This window comes from Chrysochloris asiatica, unplaced genomic scaffold (genome assembly GCF_000296735.1).
Source record: "Chrysochloris asiatica unplaced genomic scaffold, ChrAsi1.0 scaffold00117, whole genome shotgun sequence".
Lineage (NCBI taxonomy): Eukaryota > Metazoa > Chordata > Mammalia > Afrosoricida > Chrysochloridae > Chrysochloris > Chrysochloris asiatica.
The window spans coordinates 4026464-4049498 of record NW_006408635.1 but is presented as its reverse complement, the minus strand read 5'-3'; positions in this window follow the sequence as shown (position 1 = coordinate 4049498).

Here is a 23035-nt window from a genome sequence, read left to right as displayed (position 1 = left end):
TTTGCCAAGAAATACAAAGCTTGAATGAATGAATTTAACCCTTATGATACAAAGTATGTAATTGTCAGATACATCCAGAATGATTCCCAGCCCATAACACATGGGTGTGAATTCTCCCAGTTTTTAAACCCCTCTTTCCTATTCATTCTGCATAGTAGGGTCAACTGATCATTACAATCTGCCCCTGAACCCCTATCCCTTTGTCTTCAGTCACATAATTCACAAAGCCCAGCCCCATAGGGAGAGAAAGGGGTGTGAGGGTGCAAACAAAGAGATGTTAAATCTGAGCAATAAGAGCATTCTGCTTATGGGATTTCTGTGATGGGATAGAAGCAATATATTTGGCTCTACCACAGTGTGATTGATTTATACTCAATACTTCTTCGTATATCAAATGACCTTTGATAATTAAAATGATTGTATTGTTGTTAAGTGCTGTTTAGTCAAGTTGACTCATAGAGATCTTGTATAGGGTTACAGAGGAGTGACTGGTGAGTTTGAACTGTCTACCTTACAGTTCAGTAAAGCATAGTTAAACACCTTTCTGATATTCTCTGCTTTCAGTCAAGATTCATAGGACATCAGCAATGATATCCCTCATTCCACGGCCTCTTCTGAATCCGGCTTGAACTTCTGAAAGTTCTCTGTCAATGTATGCTTGCAGCCATTTCTGTGTTACCTTTAGTAAAACTTTACTCTCATGGGATATCAAAGAGATTGATGATTTCCACATTTTAGGGAAATCTGCTGCACAAGACCTTTTTAAAGTGTTGAAGAACAAAGATGACAGCTTGAGGATTAAGGTGCACCTGACTCAAGCCATGGTATTTTCAGTAACCTCATATGCATGCGAAAGCTGGACAGTGAATAAGAAAGGTGGTACAAGAATTGATGCATTTGAGTTGTAGTGTTGGAGGAGAATATTGAAAGTGCCATGGGCTGCCAAAAGAACCAATTAGATCTGTTTTGGAAGAAGTGCAGCCAGAGTGTTCCTTGGAGGCCAAGATGGTCAAACTTCATCTCTCATACTTCAGACATATTGTCAGGAGAGACCAGTTGCTGGAGAAGAATATCATGTTTGGTAAAGTGGAAGGTCAGAGAAAAAGAGGAAGACCCCCAATGAGATGGATTGGCCAATGGCAGCATCGATGGACTCAAGCGTGGCAACAGTAGTGAGGTTGGCCCAGGATCAAGCAGTGTTTCATTCTGCTGTGCATAGGGTCACTATGAGTCGATACCGACTCAGTGACTGCTAACAACAACAATCTTACAGTTCAAACCAACTTTATTGCTGAAAGCGTTTCCAACAGCACCACATCTGAACCTCAAAATGATTTTAGGTCCCCAGGAGCCCTGGTGCATAGTGGATTACGTGCTGTGCTGTTAACCCCAAGGTTAGTAGTTCAAATCTACCAGTCCCTCTACAGGAGAAAGATGAAGCTTTCTGTTCCTGTAAAGATTTATAGCCTTGGAAACCCTATATAGAGTTTCTATGAGTCAGAGCCAACACCACAGCACAAAACTGCCACCACCACTAATATCATGAAAGGACTCATGGTAAATAAAACAGTTGGATCTTCTTGTCCCCAAAATGTATACTATTCCACCATTGTAAATACATAAATGGGGATTTTGTCTTTATACTTATGAATTTAATTAGTACCCCTCAATTGACTTAGATCTATGTAATGCTAAGACTCTGATAAGTTTAAGCCTGTTGGGTTAAGCCAAAGTGAGGATTCACCCCTGGAGCATGTTGAACTTACTGAGGTAATGCGACCTTGGAGGCATTTTACAGCCATCATTCAGCAACCCTTGGCAATACTTCTACCTGAAGAGATCTCAGAATGCTCTGAGTCAGGATGACCAGGACAGAAGTGTAACCATGATTATTTCTGAGCACCATCCCCAAATCACTTTTTCTCCCAGTACTGTTTGAAGCTCTTCTAAATTGTTTAGGGGGTTGGGTATTTTTATTATTTTTAAAGTAATGAAATGATAACTCTTTATCAACTCTCTGACATTGCCCTTTATGTTAACAAAACATGCATTATTTCATCTCACTCTAATTAATATCATGTTTAATAGGTATCTCACTCTATGCTAGGTCCCAGCACTCTTTTCAAAAGCAGCCAGCTTAAGAATTTTTACTAATTTAATTGAGAGCAGTCTTAAATTAATTGTATAATTAATCTTGTCAAATTAAGTAACATTTCATACACTACCTTATTAAAGAAACTTGAATATTTTAAATTAGCATGCTATTAGGCATTAATAAAGAAGTTCTTCATCTGTATTGTTCGGCTTTATAACACAAAGAAGGTAATTGTAATATAAATTGCAATATAAAAGCTAATTTCTATAGTACATTAATAATTAGATACACATTATTCCCCATTATATCTTTTTAAAATTCAATGCATGAAACTTAAAAAGAAAAAAGAAAAATTAATTCTCAATTGCCAGAATTTAACTAGTATATTAATGACCCATTTCAAAGCTGGACCGCGTAACATTTTCAGGAGTGATGTAGTTAATGCTGAAATATATCAGCTGTAAACAGCAATAATGTGTCAACTATGGAAAACGTGATTGTTTTGTGGAATCGAGCATGTCTGTCTTTGTATTGGTTGCTCTGATGGTTGTGACTAAGTAGTGCATCTACTCCTTAGATGTGAGGGAAGAGCTTTGATCTTTGATGGGTCCTTGGGGATTACATAACATATTTCTGTACACCTGAACCCAGAGGTCTTTTCTCCATAGAAAGTCATGTATGGCTATGAGGGAAATGTACACAAATGGAGATTCAAAAGTACGGTAAGCAAAGGGGTGAGCAGAAAGGAAAGAAATGCATAATGATTTGGTATCATTGTTTTAAGGACAGGTGGGGCTTCCTGCCAAGGTCAAAATGCATAGCCTTTTGCCTTCTATGAGCACAAACATTTTAATAAATATTGATTATAAATCTTAAGTGGCAACATCAGACCCAATGCACTAGACATAACTGTATCACCCAGTACCCAAGAAACTAGCTTATACACATTTACAGATAGATTGCTGTTCTTCAGTGCCAACAAGTCACTTTCAACTCATAGCAACCTTGTAGAGTGTTTCCAAGGAGTGGTTGGTGAGTTTGAACCACCAACCTTGCAGGTCAAACTGAGCTTGCGGTCCAGTGCTTATCCTACAGCTCCACACCAGCACTCCATCAGACAGATTAAAGTTTATTTTATTTACCAAAGATGCTGAAATATAAGTAATAAAGTGTTAACAGTGTTCTGTGTCTGGCAAATCAATATCTCTCCATTGTTGTTATTGTTAGGTGGCATTTCATTAGTTCTGACTCCTAGCAACCATATTTAGAACAGAAAGAAAAGCTTGCCCAGTCCTGAACCATCCTCATAATTACTCCCATGTTTGAGCCCATTGGTGCAGTCACTGTTTAAGTCTGTTTCATTGAGGATGTTCTAGAGGTGATATAAAAAACAGGCAGGATCTGTTCAAGGTTAACTTTTGTCTCTGTGAACTTGTTTTGATTTTCTTCAGCTTCAGCCTGAACTTGCATATGAGCAATTGGTGGTCTGTTCCACAGTTGACCCTCGCCTGTGTTTTGGATGATGATATGGAATTTCCCCACTGTCTTCTCCCATGGATGTAGTTGGCTTGATTCCTGTGTATTTCATCTAATGAGATCCATGTACATAGTTATCTTTTATGTTGGTTAAAAAAAGGTATTTGCAATGAATGAGTCATTTGTCTTGCAAAATTTCGTCATATAATCTCCAGCATAATTTCTATCACCAAGGCTTTATTTTTCAACTACTGATCCTTCCTCTTTGTTTCCAACCTTCGCATTCCAATCACCAGTAATTATCAATGTATCTTCATTGTTCAATTTCAGATCGAAAAAGTTGGTAGAATTCTTCAATTTCACCAACACTGGCTTTAGTGGTTGATGTGTAAATTTAAATAATAGTGGTATTAAATGGTTCTCCTTGTAGGCATATTGATATCATCCTGTTGTCAGATGCCATCAACTCAGAACCGACTCATAGCGACCCCATGCACAGCAGAACAAAACAATGTCCAATCCTGGACCAACCTCACCACCGCTGCCACATTTGAGTCCATCAATGATGCCACCTGGCCAATCCATCTCATTAGGGGTCTTCCTCTCTTTCTCTGACCCTCCACCTTACTCAGTATGACAGCCTTCTCCAGCGACTGTTCCCTCTGGACAATATATCTAAAGTATGAGAGACGAAGCTTAGCCATCCTGGCCTCCAAGGAGCACTCTGGCTGCACTTCTCCCAAAACAGATTTATTGGTTCTTTTGGCAGTCCATGGCACTTTCAGTATTCTGCTCCAACACCACAATTCAAAGGCATCAATTCTTCTATGATCTTCCTTATTGACTGTCCAGCTTTCGCATCCATATGAGGTTATTGAAAATACCATGGCCTGGGTCAGGCGCACCTTAGTCCTCAAGCTGACATCTCTGCTCTTCAATACTTTAAAAAGTTCCTGTGCTGCAGATTTGCCTAATGCAATACGTCGTCTGATCTCTTGACTGCTGCTTCCATGAGTGTTGATAGTTGATCCAAGAAGAATGAAGTCTTTGACAACTTCAATCTTTTCTCCATTGATAAGAATGTTGTTTATTGGTCCAGTAGTGAGGAATTTTGTTTTCTTGACATTGAGATGCAATCCATACCAAAGGCTGTGCTCTTGGATCTTCATAAGTAAATGTTTCAAGTCCTCTTCACTTTCAGCAAGCAAGGTTTTATCATCGGCATATCGCAGGTTGTTAATGAGTCTTCCTCCAATCCTGACACCACGTTTTTCTTCATAGAACCCAGCTTCTCATATTATTTGCTCAGCATATGGGTTGAATAAGTATGGTGAAAGAATACAACCCTGTCTCACACCTTTCCCAATTTTAAAACATTCAGTGTTCCCATGCTCTGTTTGAACAACTGCTTCTGGGTCCATGTACAGATTTCTCAGAAGTACAATTAAGTGTTCTGGAATACTCATACTTCTCAATGTTGTCCATAGCTTGTCATGATCCACACAATCGAAAGCCTTCGCGTAGTCAATAAAGCACAGGTAAATATCCTTCTGGTATTCTCTGCTTTCAGCCAAGATCCATTGGACATCAGCAATGATATCTCTCATTCCACGGTCTCTTCTGAATCCAGCTTGAATCTCTGGAAGTTCTCTGTCAATGTTTGATTGTAGCCGTTTCTGTATTACCTTGAGCAAAACTTTACTCGCTTGAGATATCAAAGAGATTGTCCAATGATTTCTGCATTCTGTTGGGTCACCTCTCTTTGGAATGGGAACAAATATTGATCTCTTCTAATCAGTCGGCCAGATAGTTGTATTCTAAATTTCTTGGCAGAGATGAGTGAGTGCCTCTTGTGCCGCCTCACTTTCTTGAAAGATTTCAATTTTTATTCCATCAATTCTTGGTGCCTTGTTCTTTGCCAAATCTTTCAATGCAGTTTGGACTTCCTCCCTGAGTATCATTGGCTCTTATTCATATGGTACCTCTTGAAATGGTTGAACATTAACCATTTCCTTTTGGTACAATGACTCTGTGTATTCCTTCCATATTTTCTTGATGCATTCTGCATCATTCAATAATTTGCCCAGAGAATCTTTTAATAACGAAAGTCGAGGCTTGAATTTTTTCTTCAGTTCCCCCAGCTTGAGAAATGCTGTGTGTGTTCTTCCATTTAGGTTTTCTGATTCCAGATCTTTGCACATTTTATTATAATATCTGACTTTATCTTCTCAAGCTGATCTTTGAAATTTTCTGTTCAGCTCTTGGACCTCTTCAATTCTCCATTTGCTTTAGCTTCTCTATGCTGGAGAGCAAGTTTCAGAATCTCCTCTGACATCCATTTTGACCTTTTCCTTCTTTCTTGTCTTCTTAATGACTTGATATCATCCTATCACAGACATTGTACTTTAAGATGAATCTTAAAGTGTTCATTTTCATGGTTAATGCTTTGCCATTCTTGTTCAATTTCTCATTCTTGGCATTGTAAACCATAGGTTGTCAGATTCAAAATGTCCAATACTAGTCCATTTCAGCTCACTAATGTCTAGGATCTCCATCTTTATGCATTCCATTTCATGTTTTACAACTTCCAAATTTCCAAGATTCATATCTCATGCATTCCATGTTCCAATCACTAATGGATATTTACAGATGTTTCTCCTCATTTTGCATTGTGCCCCATCAGAAGATGAAGGACCTGAAACCTTTACATCATCATGTTCAACTCTACTTTGTGGAGGCAGCTGTTCCCAGTCATATTTTGAGTGCCTTCCAACCTAAGGGACTCATCTTCTGGCTCTATATTTGACAATATTCTGGTTCTATTCATAATGTTTTCATTTTCTGGTACTGCATCTGACAATATTCTACAGTTATTCATAAAGTTTCCAGTGGGTAAACATTCAGAAATAGTCTGCCCCTGCTTATTCCTAGTTTATCTTAGTCTCGAAGCTCACCTGGATGAAAATGTAATGTCTATAAAATCATTTTTCTATGAAGAACAGTTTTAAAGTACTCATAAAACATAATTGCTTTAACCACGCAACTTAGAAGTTGGTGTCTATGTGAAATATTGACTGTATAGCAGTGGGTAAAATGTCTGAAGAAATTTTTTAGGATGTAATCTTTCTGTAATTTTATTTGCATTTTAGTTTTAGCACAATCTTCTAGAAATATAAGGAAACCTTGCCTCAACTCCTATTTAAATCATCATAGTTTTCACTATTATCAAAACTAATTTCTGGAATCCTAGTTGGCACTGTAGGATAAGTACTGGACTGTTGATTTTAACTCAAAGTTGGTTGTTCAAACCCACCAGCCACTCCTTGGAAACACTATACAACATTGCTGAGTTGAAACCAACATGACTGCACTTAACAACAGCAACAAAAAATGTGAAAAAAAATCTAAGTTTAATAGGTTAAGTCTATTGGAGTCTTACTGACATCATATATCACTTATCCTGTAAGAATTCTAGCCTTCCATATTGGATACCCAAGTTCAATTCTCAGTCACAGCATCTTAGTCAGGATGCATTTTGGGGCTTGCCTGTTGCTGTGGTGGTCATTAGGTTTCAGCAGAACTCCTAGTCTTAGGTTGACTAGGAAGAAGGACCTGGTAATCTACTTCCTTAAAGTCATCCAATGAAAACCTTATAGATAACAAGTGTCTGAGACATATTGGGAATGTGTATGTGCATGCGGTCACCATCAGTTAGGGGCACCTAAAACACTAACATGGTTCTTAAATGGTGGTCCTTAGTTCTGGTCATCACATGGTTTTGGATTTTCTGCTGAGCTATACATAGTAAGATTTTATTTATTTATTCCCTTGAGGTTACGTATGGTCATGTGTCCTAGTAACCCATTGAGATGGGGCTTTGCTCACTATAAAACCATAGCTCAGCTTATCCTGAGTATCTGACCATTTTTCTTCAACTATAAGACTGAACCACAAATAAAATGGAATGTTGTGGAAGAAGATATAGTTTCTATATGTCACTGGGGAAATAGAAAGTTAAAAACGAGTGTTTGAAACATGTTAGAACAACACAACTAATCCATTAATGAATTTGGAATGAATTTCTAACTTGCTGTTGGTACTTTTGATATCTGAGAACACTAGACTTATCTAGTAAAAAAATGTCTGCAATGAGAATGTGCATAGGGTGTTGGTGGTAGTTATTGCCGTGGAGTCGGTTCCCACTCACAGCGACCTTGTATAGGGTTTCCAACGCTGTGAATCTCTACGGGAGCAGAAAGCCTCATTTTCTCCAGTGGAACCACTGGTAGTTTTCAAACTGCTGACCTTGAGGTTGTGGTTGTTTTTAGGTGCCATTGAGTTGGTACTGACTCATAATGACCTTATGCACAGCAGAATGAAACACTGTCTGATCTTGGGCCAACGTCACTACTGTTGCCACGCTTGAGTCCATCGATGCTGCCACTTAGTCAATCCATCTTGTTGGAGGTCTTCCTCTTTGCCTCTGACCCTCCACTTTACCAAACATAATATCTTTTTCCAGTGACTGGTCCCTCCTGACAGTATGTCTGAAGTATGAGAAACAAAGTTTGGCCATCTTGGCCTCCAAGGAGTATTCTGGGGCAGTTCTTCCAAAACAGATCTATTGGTTCTTTTGGCAGCCCATGGCACTTTCAATATTCTCCTCCAACACCAGAACTCAAAAGCATCAGTTCTACGGTCTTCCTTATTCACTGTCCAGCTTTCACATGCATATGAGGTTATTGGAAATACCATGACTTGAGTCAGGCGCACCTTAGTCCTCAAGCTGACATTTGCTCTTCAACACTTTAAAAGGTCTTGTGCAGCAGATTTGCCTAATGAAATACATCATTTGATTTCTTGACTGCTGCTTCTATGAGTGTTGATAGTTGATCCAAGAAGAATGAAGTCCTTGACAACTTCAATGTTTCTCCGTTGATAAGAATGTTGTTTATTGGTCCAGTGGTGAGGGTTTTTGTTTTCTTTATATTGAGATGTAATCCATACTGAAGGCTGTGCTCTTTGATCTTCATCAGTAAATTTTTTTAACTCCTCTTCACTTTCAGCAAGCAAGGTTTTGTTATCTGGACATCACAGGTTGTTAATGAATCTTTCCAATTCTGATGCCATGTTTTTCTTAATAGAACCCAGCTTCTCAGATTATTTGCTCAGCATACTAGTTGAATAACTATGGTGAAAGAATACAACCTTGTTGCAAACCTTTTTAAATTTTAAACCATTCAGTGTTCCCATGTTCTGTTCGAACAACTGCTTCTCAGTACAGGTATAGATTCCTCATGAGCACAATTAAGTGTTCTGGAATACTCATACTTCACAATGTTGTCCATAGCTTGTCCTGATCCACACAATCAAAAGCCTTTGTTTAGTCAATAAAGCACAGGTAAACATCTTTCTTATATTCTCTGCTTTCAGCCAAGATCCATCGGACATCAGCACTGATATCCCTTGTTCCACATCCTCTTCTGAATCCAGCTTGAACGTCTGCAAGTTCTCTGTCAATGTATGATTGTAGCCGTTTCTGTATTACCTTTAGCAAAACTTTACTCACATGAGATATTAAAGAGATTGTCCAATGATTTCCGTGTTTTGTTGGATCACCTTTCTTTGGAATGGGCACAAATATGGGTATCTTCCAATCAGTCAACCAGATCGTTGTCTTCCAAATTTCTTGGCAGAGAAAAGTGAGTGCCTCCTGTGCTGTCTCACTTTCTTAAAATATTTCAATTTTTATTCCATCAATTCCCGGTGCCTTGTTCTTTGCCAATTCCTTCAATGCACCTTGGACTTCTTCCTTCAGGATCATTGGCTCTTGATCATATGCTACCTCTTGAAGTGGTTGGACATTAACCATTTCCTTTTGGTACAATGACTCTGTGTAGTCCTCTCATCTTCTCTTGATGCTTTCTGTGTCATTCAATAATTTGCCCAGTGAACCTTTCAGTAGACCTTTAGGTTAGCAGGCAACTAATTACCACTACACTAGTAGAGCTCCTCATGGGAAGAAATGGCAAAATATGTTAAATTATTATTTATAATGGAGATGCTTAATAATAATAGTATCATGGCATGCATAGGTTTTTTTGTACTTAACAGGATTATTAATAATGTTTTATTGTTTTTCAAAGTATTACTTATTATAGAAATTTTGACAAGAGAGAAATGCATAAATAAGGTAACATTTGCATCTCATTTTATCAAATGGCAATAAGCAAGGTTAACATTTGAAGCGCATCCTTTTGTCTTTCCCCCCCCCATGTTAAAAGTATACCTATTAAGATTTTAGATGGGAAACATTTTCTTGAATTATAAAAAATATAAGGCCTTCCTTTCTCTCTTTAAGTCAGACCACCTTTTAGATGACCCATTAACAGTTTTTGTTTTCCTGATGCTTGCACATACACATACATGTATGTATCATCTACATCTATCCATTATCATATATACATTCACACAAAACTATTTTTTAACAGGAACTTCTCACACATAACAGCATGCCCTTCAGGTAATACAAGGCTTCCATACAAAATCACGTATGGACATCTTGATATCTCCATGCCAGGAGAGGTCTCCTTTGTTTTAATGGCGGCAGAATATATGCTTTATAGGTGGGCAGGTAGAACAGTGGATTTAGTGTTGGGCTGCTAGCTGAAAGGTTGACAGTTTGAGTCCACCAGCTGCTCTGTGGGAAAAAGATGAGGTAGTCTGCATTTGTAAAGTTTTGCAGCTTTGGAAACCCTGCAGAGTCCTCTACTCTGTCGTATGGCGTCCCTATGAGTTGGAATTGACTGGATGGCAGTGGTCTGTTTTCTGTTTGTTTGTTTGTTTGTTTAGTATATATTTCATAAACTAAGTCATAGCTCTAAATTATATACTATAAGAAAAATATATTTTGTGCATTTTTGTTTGAATATTACTAAATAGCAATATACTAGTCATTCTGTTTGGAATAATTTTATTTTTTATTTAAGAATATACTCTATACTTCCTCTCAGTGCATTAGCTATATTAAAAATGAACTTGTTCTTCAGAAAAGCTTTCTGCCTAACGCTTTCTCATCAATAGATTAGAGAAGTGGGCCATCTACTACTGTTGCTTCCACATTTTAAAATGGTCCACCACAACCGTGTTGATTTGTATTGGTCCCACCTGCTCCAACTGTGCCCTGTGGTGCCCTGCTGAAGCAGCCATTCCTGGGGGCAGCCTGCTTTCCATCAGCTGCCTTGTGAGGCACATAGCACAGCTTTGCTCCATGTTTGACTCCCATGCTGCTAGGAGAACAACTCCACCTGCCACTACCTTCCTGCCAGTAGGAAAGACACTGGACATGTTCTAAACTAAATGTGACTCCCAGAAATAAGAAATGGGTTTCACCAATATTTACTAACCAGAGTTGTGAATGTCTCAAATCTCCCAACCAATTATCAATGATTAATATTTAAAGTCTTCTCAAGCATCATCATGCTTAATTGAGAAACAGATGGCTAATTCCTATCATTTCTTTTTAGTAGATATGCCATTTTATTGCTCATAATTTTCTTTGTTTTAATTTTATTTGTTAAATTTCATTGTTCTTGTTAGGTACCACAGAGTCATTTCCGACTAATAGTAACCTCATGCAAAACAGAATGCCACATTGTCTGGTCCTACACCAGTCTCAAAATTGTTATATTTGAGTCTATTGTTGCTGCTACTATGTCAATGAATCCTGTTGGGGTCTTCCTCTTTTTTTGCTGACTCTCCACTTTTCTTTCCTTTGTGACTGGTCCCTCCTAACAATATATGCAAAGTCTGAGAAATGAAGTCTTACTGTTCTCAATTGTAAGGAACATTCTGGCTGAACTTTTTCCAAGACAGATTTGTTTGTTCTTCTGATAGTCCATGGTGCCTTCAATATACTCTTCCAACACCATAATTCAAATGTATCAATTATTCTACAGTCTTCTTTGTTTACTATCCAACTTTGTCGAGGTGATTGAAAATACTATGCCATGAGTCAGGTACACCTTAGTCCTCACACTGACATCTTTGCTCTCTCACATGCTAAAGAAGTCTTTTGCAGCAGATTTGCCTAATTCAAAATATCATTTAATTTCTTGACTACTGCTTCGATGCATACTGATAATAGATCCAAGCAAAATGACGTCTTTGACAACTTCAATCTTTTTTCCATTTATCAGGATTTTATTTATTGTTTCAGTGGTGAGGATTTTTGTTATCTTTACATTGAGGCACATTCCATACTGAAGGTTATAGTCTTTGGTATTCATCAACAAGTATTTTAAGTCCTCTTCATTTCCAGGAAGCAAGCTTGGATTATCTGCATATCATGGGTTTTCAATAAGTTTTCCTCCAATCTTGATGCCATATTCTTCCTCATACAATCCAGCTTCACAGATCATTTGCTCAGTATACAGACTGAATAAATATGGTGAAATTATATAACCCTATCATACAATTTTCCTGATTTTAAACCATCTAGTATCCCTATGTTTTGTTTGAATGACTGCCTCTTGTTCTATGTACAGGTTCCTCACAAGCACAAATCTTTGCGATGTTAACCCAGAGCTTGTTATGATCTACACAGTCAAATGCCATCACACAGTCAATAAAGCACAAGCAATTATCTTTTTCATTTTCTTCCAAATTTCTTGGCATAGACAAGTTAACACATTAAATGCTGTATCAGTTTGTTAAATGGATTATCTATCTAATGAGTGTTGAGTGTTACTTATACAAGCCCTTCGTAATATATGTAGTTTGAAAATATTTTCTTCTAGTAGTATTTTTTTCCATTATCTGAACAGTGTATCAAACACAGCAAAAATATTTTATTTTTATAACATTTAAATAATCTATTATTTGCTGCTGTAGTTATTGTAATTTCATGTCTAAGAATTATTTGTTGTTGTTGTTAATTGCCATCGAGTAGGTTTCAACTCATAGCAACCCTGTAAAGGGTTTCCAAGAAATGATTGGTGGGTTTGAACCTCTGAACTTTATGTTAGCAGTCCAGTGCTCATCCTATTTGTGCCATGCCAGGACTAGCCTCAAATCACAACTGAGTCAGTTAATAACATCTTGAAAAATGATAAAAGATTGAAGTTGTAATAGATTTTGTTTTGCTTGAATCTACAATCAACGTTCATAGAAGCAGCAGTCAAGACATAAAATGGTGGTCAGGAGGAGTGGGTTTTGATGGCAGATAAGGTAGAAGTGCAGTAAGGATCTCCATTAGCAATAACAGAATAAATACCAGATGAAGCAGGTTCAGGGGACAGTTCTTGAACTCTAAAGCACATATATAGGAATATTTTTAAAGTCTGAAGGCTTATATCCAGTGGAATTTGTAGTGGAAGCGAGAAATCTCATGCTTTCAAATCCTCCTAGCTCAGTGATCCCGGAGCTGCCATCTTGGGCAAGACTGAGCAAGGGAAGGATTACAGCCTCCATGGAATGACGCCTGACAGAACCTTGGAGATAAAAGTATGGACATTCTTTCTTTATTTTTTTTGGTATCTGTTCATTGGTCTCTCACTGTCTGTGCACCTCCATTCTGGTGATTATAGGGGATGCATGAGCAAGTGGACACCCCACCACTACCAGAGAGTTCTACTACATATACACACAGATTTCCTCAAAATTAAAAAGAGCAGTTTCCACTCAAAACCAAACAGCAGTACAAAATGGTCACAGCCAGCCCTGAACTCTTTATCACTAGGAAAAAGGACAGAACAGGGGATGTGGAGAGGGAGAAATAGACTAAAAAGGAATCAGGCCTAAAATTAAATCCTGAGTTACATCATAATGACCAACAGTGACATCTTGAAATTTCTCAGGTGGCTTTGAAGGCAAGAAGCTGAAAGAGGATATTAAAGTCCAACTCATATTAGGCTACAGATTTTTTTCCCTCTTCTCTCTGTGATTATAGACTACAGTATCCAATCTGTCTTTTTTTGCTGTTGCTCTTTTGTTTCTTGGTCCCCTCTTTATCTTTCTCTCCATATATTACTCAACAAGAGGCAACAATTGCAGTCATATAGTCAAGCTATATGTGAAAATACCTATAAAATCCCACAATCCAGGCAAAAACCAATACCAGCTGCCATACACCAGGCAGGCAGCCAGCCAACACCTGTGAAAGTTACTCTTAGTCAAGTAACAAGAGAGTGAAAAGGGAAGCCCATCTCCTGATCACATCCACCTGGAGGCAATCAGAAAGCATAAGAAATACAAAAACACACACTCGTTTAAGTATTCAGGCCACAGCTAACTACTGAATATAGCCAAGAAACAGAAACAGATTACCATATCAGCACATATCCATAAATAAGATAAAGTGACTGAGACAAATGAATGGGAGGTAGACCTACACTCCAAACTGCCAACCAAGAATCCTCTACCCAGAAAAGTTGTAAATCAAATACGAAGGTGTAATCAAAACATTCCAGGATAAACAGCAGCTAAGGGATTTGCCAAAGCCAACCCTATGCTGCAAAACATCCTAAAGGGAGTTCTGTGGACTGAGAATCAACAAAAATAGACAACAACAAGAGATTTACATACATGGAAGCCTCACCCAGAACTCAATTGACAAATGGAAGAGTCAAGAACAGAACAAAACTATAAGAACAAATTCAGAGGATCTGGAATACCACCCTATGATCTAAACAATTACAAAGTGAAAGAAGGTAAATACGTAGGAACAGAGATCCAGATGGTGAGAAGGTCAGGTAGAGTACAGAATAAAATGGAATGTCAGTATGACTGGCTACTATAAGAATAAGCAAGTTGTTCACTGGAAAGCCATAAAGGAAAGCAATCAGGTTCCTTCAGGACAAACCTCCCACTAAGACTGAAACTCAAAGCGTACATGAGCAGGCATGTAAGCTTGCTGCTGTCCACAGTGTCTACTGGTGAGTGGGAAGAGGGGGAAAGCAGCAGTGAAGAAATGGGTTGGGTTCAACCACTTTCTACAGATTCCCATTGACCTGGAGATGAGAGAGAGAGGAGGAAGGAATGATTGGTAAAGTGTGGTGAGACCTGGGGACACCTTAGCCTATAGACAAGGACATAGCCACAGAGAGCTATAGCTGAGAGTGAAGCAGCCAGCTGATAAGAAATGAGAGGAGGCACACAAGAACACCCAAAATTTCAGATAATACCCATTTGACCTAGCCTTGATGGCTTGAAAATCAGAACTTGAAGAGGAAGATTAAAAAAAAAAAAAGAAGAAACAAAGAACAAAGCAATTTTTGATAAAGGAAACAAGGATAACTTGCTATAATTTGATAAACTTAACCTATACTAATGGAGGTTGTTGTTACTGCTGTTGTTGTTGTTGTTAGGTGCCATCGAGTCAGGACCAACTCATAGTGACCCTATGCACAACAGAATGAAACACTGCCCGGTCCTGGGCCCACCTCACAATTGTTGCCATGCTTGAGCCCATTGGTGCTACCACTTGGCCAATCCATCTCGATGGAGGACTACCTCTTTTTCTCTGATCCTCCACCTTACCAAACATGATATGCTTCTCTAGTGACTGGTGCCTCCTGACAATATGTCCGAAGTATGAGAGATGAAGTTTGGTCATCATGGCCTCCAAGCAGCACTCTGACTGTACTTTGTCCAACACAAATCTGTTGATTCTTTTAGCCGCCCATGGTACTTTCAATAATTTCTGACAATATGTCTGAAGTATGAGAGACAAAGTTTGGCCATCCTGGCCTCCAAGAAGCACTCTGGCTGTACTTCGTCCAACACAGATCTGTTGGTTCTTTTAGCCACCCATGGTACTTTCAATATTTTTCTCTAACACCATAACTCAAAAGCATCAACTCTTCTACAGTCTTCCTTATTCACTGTCTAGCTTTCGCATGCATATGCATGGCTTGGGTCAGGTGCACCTTAGTCCTCAAGCTGACATCTTTGCTCTTTAACACTTTTAAAAGGTCTTGTGCAGAAGATTTCCTTAATGCAATGTACCATTTGATTTCTTGAATGCTTCTTCCATGAGTGTTGATAATTGATCCCAAAAGAATGAAGTCCTTGACAACTTCAATCTTTTGTTCATTGATAAGAATGTTGTTTATTGGTCCAGTGGTGAGGATTTTTGTTTTCTTTACATTGAGATGCAACCTATAACTGAAGGCTGTCTTCTTTGATCTTCATCAGTAAGTATTTTAAGTCCTCTTCACTTTCAGCAAGCAAAGTTATATCATCTGCATATCACCGATTGTTAATTAGTCTTCCTCCAATCCTGATGCCATGTGTTTCTTTATATAACCCAGCTTCTCAGATTATTTGCTCAGCATACAGGTTGAATAAGGTAGTAACTCTAAATACCAACAGAGAAGGAAAGATTCTTCTGATCAAGTATCAATGCTATCACCTCTGTACACAGGGTCGCTAGGGGTGGGCAACTCAGAAACTGGAGATAAAGGCATGAAGTGTCTGGCTTACAAGGTTTTAAGGGGGAGTTTAATTTAATAACGTGTGGGGAAAAAAGAGTCACCACTGAATAGATTTCATCTTGTCTAGATGAGTCTGGTGAAAAGAGATGGTGATAAGATTCTTTTGATTCAATAGTAATTGTTGTCATGACTAATTGTGACTGTCACAATTATAAAGGTAGAAATTTTGTGACAAAAACTGGGGAATAGTTAATCTTACAGTACAGAAACAAAGGGACCTAGGTAGCGTAGTGGTTACAAATCGGGCTTTGAACCTTAAGGTCAGCAGTTCGAAACTACCAGCTTCTCTGCAGGAGAAAGATGAGGCGTTCAGCTCCCGTAAAGACTTACAGCCTCGGAAACCCTGTACAGGGTCGCTATGAGTCAGAACCGACTCCACGGCACATAACAACAACAATAAGGACCATCAAGGGTGAAGAGCACAAGCTCTTATCCAGAGAAGCAGAGATACCAGAGATGGATGCAGAGATGGGGACATGGAAAGAAGGAGCAATTGAGGACTCTAGATTCATGGAAAGAGAGGTACTAAGAGATGGCAGTCAGGAGGCAGATTTGCAGAATGCGTCCTTTGGTGGTGTAAATTATTATATATGCCTGAGTACTTAACAACAACAACAAAAAAGCTAAAGTGAATATAGAGAAAAAGTGGTTACAAAACGGGCTGTGAACCGCAAGGTCAGCAGTTCGAAACTACCAGCTGCTCCACGGGAGAAAGATGAGGCTTTCTGCTCCCATAAAGATTAACAGCTTCAGAAACCCTGTAAGGGTCTCTATGAGTCGGAACCAAATCCATGGCACATAACAACAACAACAAAATCAAGAAGGACCAGGAGTCCTGGTGTGGCACTGTGGGCTATTGCATCAGACTGCAAAGTCGTTTGAACTGCAAGTTCTGTAGTTCAAGCTCACCAGCTGCTCCTTGGAAACTCTATGCAGGGTCGCTATGGGTCGAAATCGACTAGATGGCACTTAACAACAAAAACAACAAATCAGGAGGGACCTGTACCCTGGAAAAGGTGCTAAAATGGAGAGTCAGCATAAAAGAAGACCCCCAATGAGATGCATTGCCACAGTGGCATCAGCAATGGGCTCAAGGGTAACAACAATTGTGAGTAATGGTGCAGAACCTAGCATAGGGTTGTGCATAGGGTTGCTATGAGTCAGAGCTGACTCGACAGCACCTAATAATAGATTTTCTCCTGTTTTGTTTTGGCTTACCTCAAAGTTTTATAAGGTAAAATTTAAATTTATATTCAAAATCCATATTCAGTTAATTTTGATGCCATTGAGTCAGTTCTAACTCATAGTCACCTTTTATACAATACAATGAAATATCCTTACAATCTTTCCTGTTTGAGTCCATTGTCGCAGTCACTGTGTCGTCCATATTCTGCTTGTTCTCTGATCTTATTTACTAAGCATAATGCCCATTTCCAGGGTCTATTACCCTCTGACAACGTGTGCGTGTGCAAAGTCTGTGAGCTAAAGTTTCCCATCCTTGCCTTTAAGGAATCTTTTGGCTATTCTTCTTCCAAGACAGCTATGTTTAACCTTCTAGCAGTCCATGAAATAGTCAATATTTTTGCCAACACTGTAATTCAAATATATATAAAATTAAATGCAGTTTGTTTGTCTTTGGGTTTGGTTTTGTTTTGTTTTTTTTTTTTTTGCATAAGATGTTCAATTGTTCTAACTTGATTTATTCAAAAACATGACTACTTCTCTGTTGAATAACCTTTGTACTTTCTCAAAAATCAATTGACTGCATTACTATGGGAATATATCTGGACTACTCATTCTGTTCCCCACTTGTCAGTTCGTTCAACTGTCATTGCTTATGTGTGACTGCAATTCTGGTAGCAGGATGACTCATGATGAAGGGGTTCAGTGGAGCTTCTAGACCAAGAACAGAAAAGGAAGAAGAACTAAACTGTCCACTTCTGAGGGATTAACTCCTGAAAACCACAAATAGCAGAAAACATTTTCTAATATTGTTGTTGCTGTTGTTGTTAAGTGCTATCTGTTGTTGTTGTTGTCAGGTGCCATTGAGTCAGAACCGACTCATAGAGACCCCATGCACAGCAGAACGAAACAATGTCCGATCCTGGGCCAACCTCACTACCGCTGCCACACTTGACGCCATCAATGATGACACCTGGCTGATCCATCTCGTTGGGGGTCTTCCTCTTTTTCTCTGACCCTCCATCTTACCCAGCATGACATCCTTCTCCAGTGACTGTTCCCTCCTGACAATATGTCCAAAGTATGAGAGACGAAGTTTAGCCATCTTGGTCTCTAAGAAGCACTCTGGCTGCACTTCTTCCAAAACAGATCTATTGGTTCTTTTGGCAGTCCATGGCGCTTTTAGTATTCTCCTCCAACACCACAATTCAAAGGCATCAATTCTTCTATGATCTTCCTTATTCACTGTCCAGCTTTCGCATCCATATGAGGTTATTGAAAATACCATGGCTTGGGTCAGGTGCACCTTAGTCCTCAAGCTGACATCTCTGCTCATCAACACTTAAAAAGTTCCTGTGCAACAGATTTGCCCAATGCTGTCTAGTAGGTTCCAACTCATGGCCACCCTGTATAGTATTTGAGGAGTGGTTGCTAAGTTCCAACCACCAACCTTGCGGCTCACACCACGCTTGCAGTCTAGAGTTTAACCTACAACACCACACCAGTGCCAGAAAATGAGCATCTCAGGTTAGAAGACATTCAAAGTATGACTGGGAAAAAGCTGACTCCTCAAAGTAATTGTTGTTAGTTGCCTTTGAGTGGGTTACAACTCGTAGTGACCCTATGAATAATAGAATCAAACACTGTCTGATCTGAGATATCATCACAACTGTTGTTATGTCTGAGCCCATGTTGCTGCCACCATGTTGGAAGACTTCCCTCTTTCCACTGGTCCTATGCTTTAACAAACATAATGTTCTTTTCCAAGGACTGTTCCCTCCTGACAACATGACATAATCTCCCCATCTCATTTCTAAGGAACATTCTGGCTACACATCTTCCATGACAGATACGTTTGTCCAGATTATTTTCAATAGTCTTGATCAGCACCATAATTCAAATGCACGGATTATTTTATAGTGTTCCTTATTCATGGTCTAACTTTCACATGCATATGAGGTGATTAAAAATACAATAGCTTAGATCAGGTATATCTTAGACTTCATTGCTCCTCTTTAACACTTTAAACAAGTCTTTGGCAACAGAATTGCCTAATGCAATCCATTGTTTGATGTCTTGACAGCAGCTTCCATGAGAACTGACAGTGGACCCAAGCAAACTGAAGTTTGTGACAACTTCACTCTTTTCTCTGATTATCATAATGTTATTTATTGGTATACTTGTGAGGATTTCCTGATTTTAAACTGTTCGGTTTTTTTCTTTTATGATTCTTAGTCTATATACGGGTTCTTCATAAGCACAATTAAATGTTCCAGAATATTCATTCTTCATATGATATCCATAGTCTTTTTATGATCCACAGAGTTGAATGTCTTTGCATAATAAATAAACTACAAGTGAACATCTCTCAAACTTCAGACATATTGTTGGGAGGGACCAGTTGCTGGAGAAGGATATCATGTTTGGTAAGGTGGAGGGGTCAGAGAAGAAGAGGAAGACCCCCACTAAGGTGGATTGGCAAAGTGGCAGCATCAATGGGCTCAAGTGTGGCAATAATTGTGAGATTGGCCCAGGAAATGTGCAGTGTTTCATTCTGTTTGCATAGAGTCTCTATGAGTCAGAACAGACTTGATAGCACCTAACAATAACAACAACAAAATCTTTATGGTGTTCCCTGCTTTCAGTCATAACCTATCTGACATCAGCAATGATTTATTTTGTTCCTTGTCCTTTTCTGAATCTGGCACTTCTCTCTTGATATATACTGCTGCAACTGCTTTTGGATTATCTTCAGCAAAATTTTACTTGAATGTGATAGTAATGATACTATTCAATGAAGTCTGCATTCAGTTGAGTCACCTGTCTTGAAATGGATTCAAAGTTGAATCTTTTCCAGTTTACCAGGTCACTTTCTTGAAAATTTCTTGGCATAGGTGAATATGTGCTTCCAGTTTGTTGAAAGATTTCAATTTGTATTCCACCAATTCCTGGAGCTTTGTTTTTCCCTAATGCATGTAGAAAGTTTGGACCTCTCCTCTTACTATCATTGGTTCTTGATCATATGGTACCTCTTGAAAAGTCAGAACATTGGCCAATTATTTTTGGTATAGTGACTGTGTGTTCCTTCTATATTCTTTTGCTGTTCCCTGCATCATGTAATAATTTCTCATAGACTTCTTTAACATTTCAATCTGAGGCGGACTCTTTCTTCTAGCCTCTCAGTTTGAGAAATGCTGAGCGCGTTCTTCCCTTTTGGCTTTCTAACTAACAGGTCTTTGCATATTTCAATATGATACTTTACTTTGTTTTCTCAAGCTGAACTGTCCTTTGAAATTTTATGTTTAACAGCTATACTTCTTCATTCTTCCATTAGCTTCTCTAGCCCAAGAGCAAGTTTCAGATCGTCTGACATCCATTTTGGTCTTTTTTCTTTCCTGTCTTATTAATTACTTTTGGGTTTTCTTCTGTATGACGGTCTTGATTTTATCCCACAACTCCTCTGGTTTTCGGTCATCAATGTCAAAACTATGCTTGAAATGGTTTCCAAATTCAGGTGGGATATACACAAGTTCATAATTTGGATCTCATAGACTTGTTTTAAGTTTCTTTAGCTTTAACCTGAACTAGCATATGAGTGATTGATGGTCCATTCCAGAGCCAGCCCCTAGTCTTTTTTTTGGGTTGATACTGAGATTCTCTAACACATACTGAGTCTCTTCCCACAGATATAGTCAATTTGATTCTTGTTCATTCCATCTGGTGAGGTCCACATGTATAGTTACCATTTATGCTGTTGAAAAAGGTTTTGCAATGAAAAAGTTATTGATCTTGCAAAACTCTATCATGTGATGTCCAGCATTCTTTCTATCACCAAGGCCAGATTACCTTCTACTTAGTCCTGGTGTGGAGCTGTGCATTAATGCAATGGACTGCAAAGTCGGTTTGAACCATAATGTTGGCACCTCAAGCTCACCATCTGCTCCTTGGAAAATCTCTACAGGGCTCCTATAGGTCGGGACCAACTTGACAGCACTTAACAACAACAATCTTTCCTTCTTGTTTCCAACTTTCACATTCCAGTCACCAGTAATTACCAGTGCATCTCAATGCATTGCACAGTCTACTTTAACGACATGGCTTTTTTTAACACTTGCTTAATTTAACTTAGCTTTACAACATGTCTTAAAAAGAGTAATTGCTGTTGTTGTTGTTGTTGTTAAGTGCCATCAAGTTGGTACCTACCCATAGTGACCTTATGCACAGCAGAACAAAACACTGCCCAATTCTGTGCCAACCTCACTACTGTTGCCATGCTTGAGTCCATCGATGCTGGCACTTGGCCAATCCATCTTGTTGGGGGTCTTCCTCTTTTTCTCTGGCCCTAATTGGATCCCTCCAATTTTAACTTCCTTCTTCAGTATTGCTTTGGCTATTTTACTTCTATTGCTTTACATGTAAAATTTAGAATACAATTTTCTACATAAACAAAAAAAAACGATGTCATTTTGATAGCAATTACATTCTGTATTCAGATACAACTTGGAAACATCTTTACTATGTTGAATATGCCAACCTTGAAAAGGTATGTTTCTCCATTTATTTAGCAGCTTTCATTAGCATTTTTTATGTTCAGCATATTAACCTTATTAATATTTTGTTAGTTTGATACATAAGCATTTCATTTGTTTTGGAGCTATGGTAAATGCAATTTTAAAACAAATTTGGTTTAAAGATTTTCATTTTTAGTACAAATAGTCCCTGACTTATGACAGTTTCATGTTATAAGGAAACACATTCATTACCATCTGTTTTTTGTTGTTGCTGTGAGTAATATGTACCACATCACCACTATATATATAACATACATTGTTGTTGTTAAGTACCGTAGAGTCGGTTCCGACTCATAGCGACCCTGTATAGGGTTTCTGAGGCTGTAAATCTTTACGGGAGCAGAATGCCTCATCTTTCTCCCGTGTAACAGCCGGTAGCTTTGAACTGCTGACCTTGCAGTTCGCAGCCCGATACGTAATCATTACGCTACCAAAGCTCCTTAAAACATATGTAATACATATTATATATTTGTACATATATAATATATATATTTGTACACATAGATGTATATTATAAGGAGTTCTGGTGGTTATGAATTTGGCTGAGAACCTTAAGGACAGCAGTTCTAAACTACCAGCCGCTCCATGGGAGAAAGATGAGGCTTTCTGCTCCCGTAAAGATTTACAGCCTCGGAAACCCTGTACAGGGTTGCTATGGGTCGAAACCGACTCGATGGCACTTAACAACAACATGTATATTATAACAGGGCTCTTTAAATAGGTTTAAGCTGTTTGGGTTTTCTACTTCAACTTAAGTGAGTTTTGATAGTTAGTGATGCTTAAATTGGCCTGTTTCACCTAAGTTTGTGAGTTTATGTGTGTAGAGTTGTTTATACTATTCATTAACTCTTTAAAGGCAGTAAGTGTGGTGATATCTCGATTTTTATTTTTGATTTTGTTAATTTATACCTTCTCTCTTTTATTCTTTGTCAGTATTGCTGGGTATTTATCAATATACTGACCTTTAAAATGTACTTGTTTTCCCTACACCTATGGAAGCAGCAACTCAAAAGAAGGAACAAGTCCTAACAGCAAGAATCATTCCCACCCTCTCCATACACAGAGTAGACAGGGATGGGCAACTTGGACATTGGCTACCCAAAATGGGGGGTGGGGGGATACAAAGGCAAGAAGTGACTGGCTTACAAGCTTTCAAGAGGGAACCTAGATCCAGAGGGCCTGGAGGAAGGTAGAATCTCCAGTGAGTAGTATCCAAT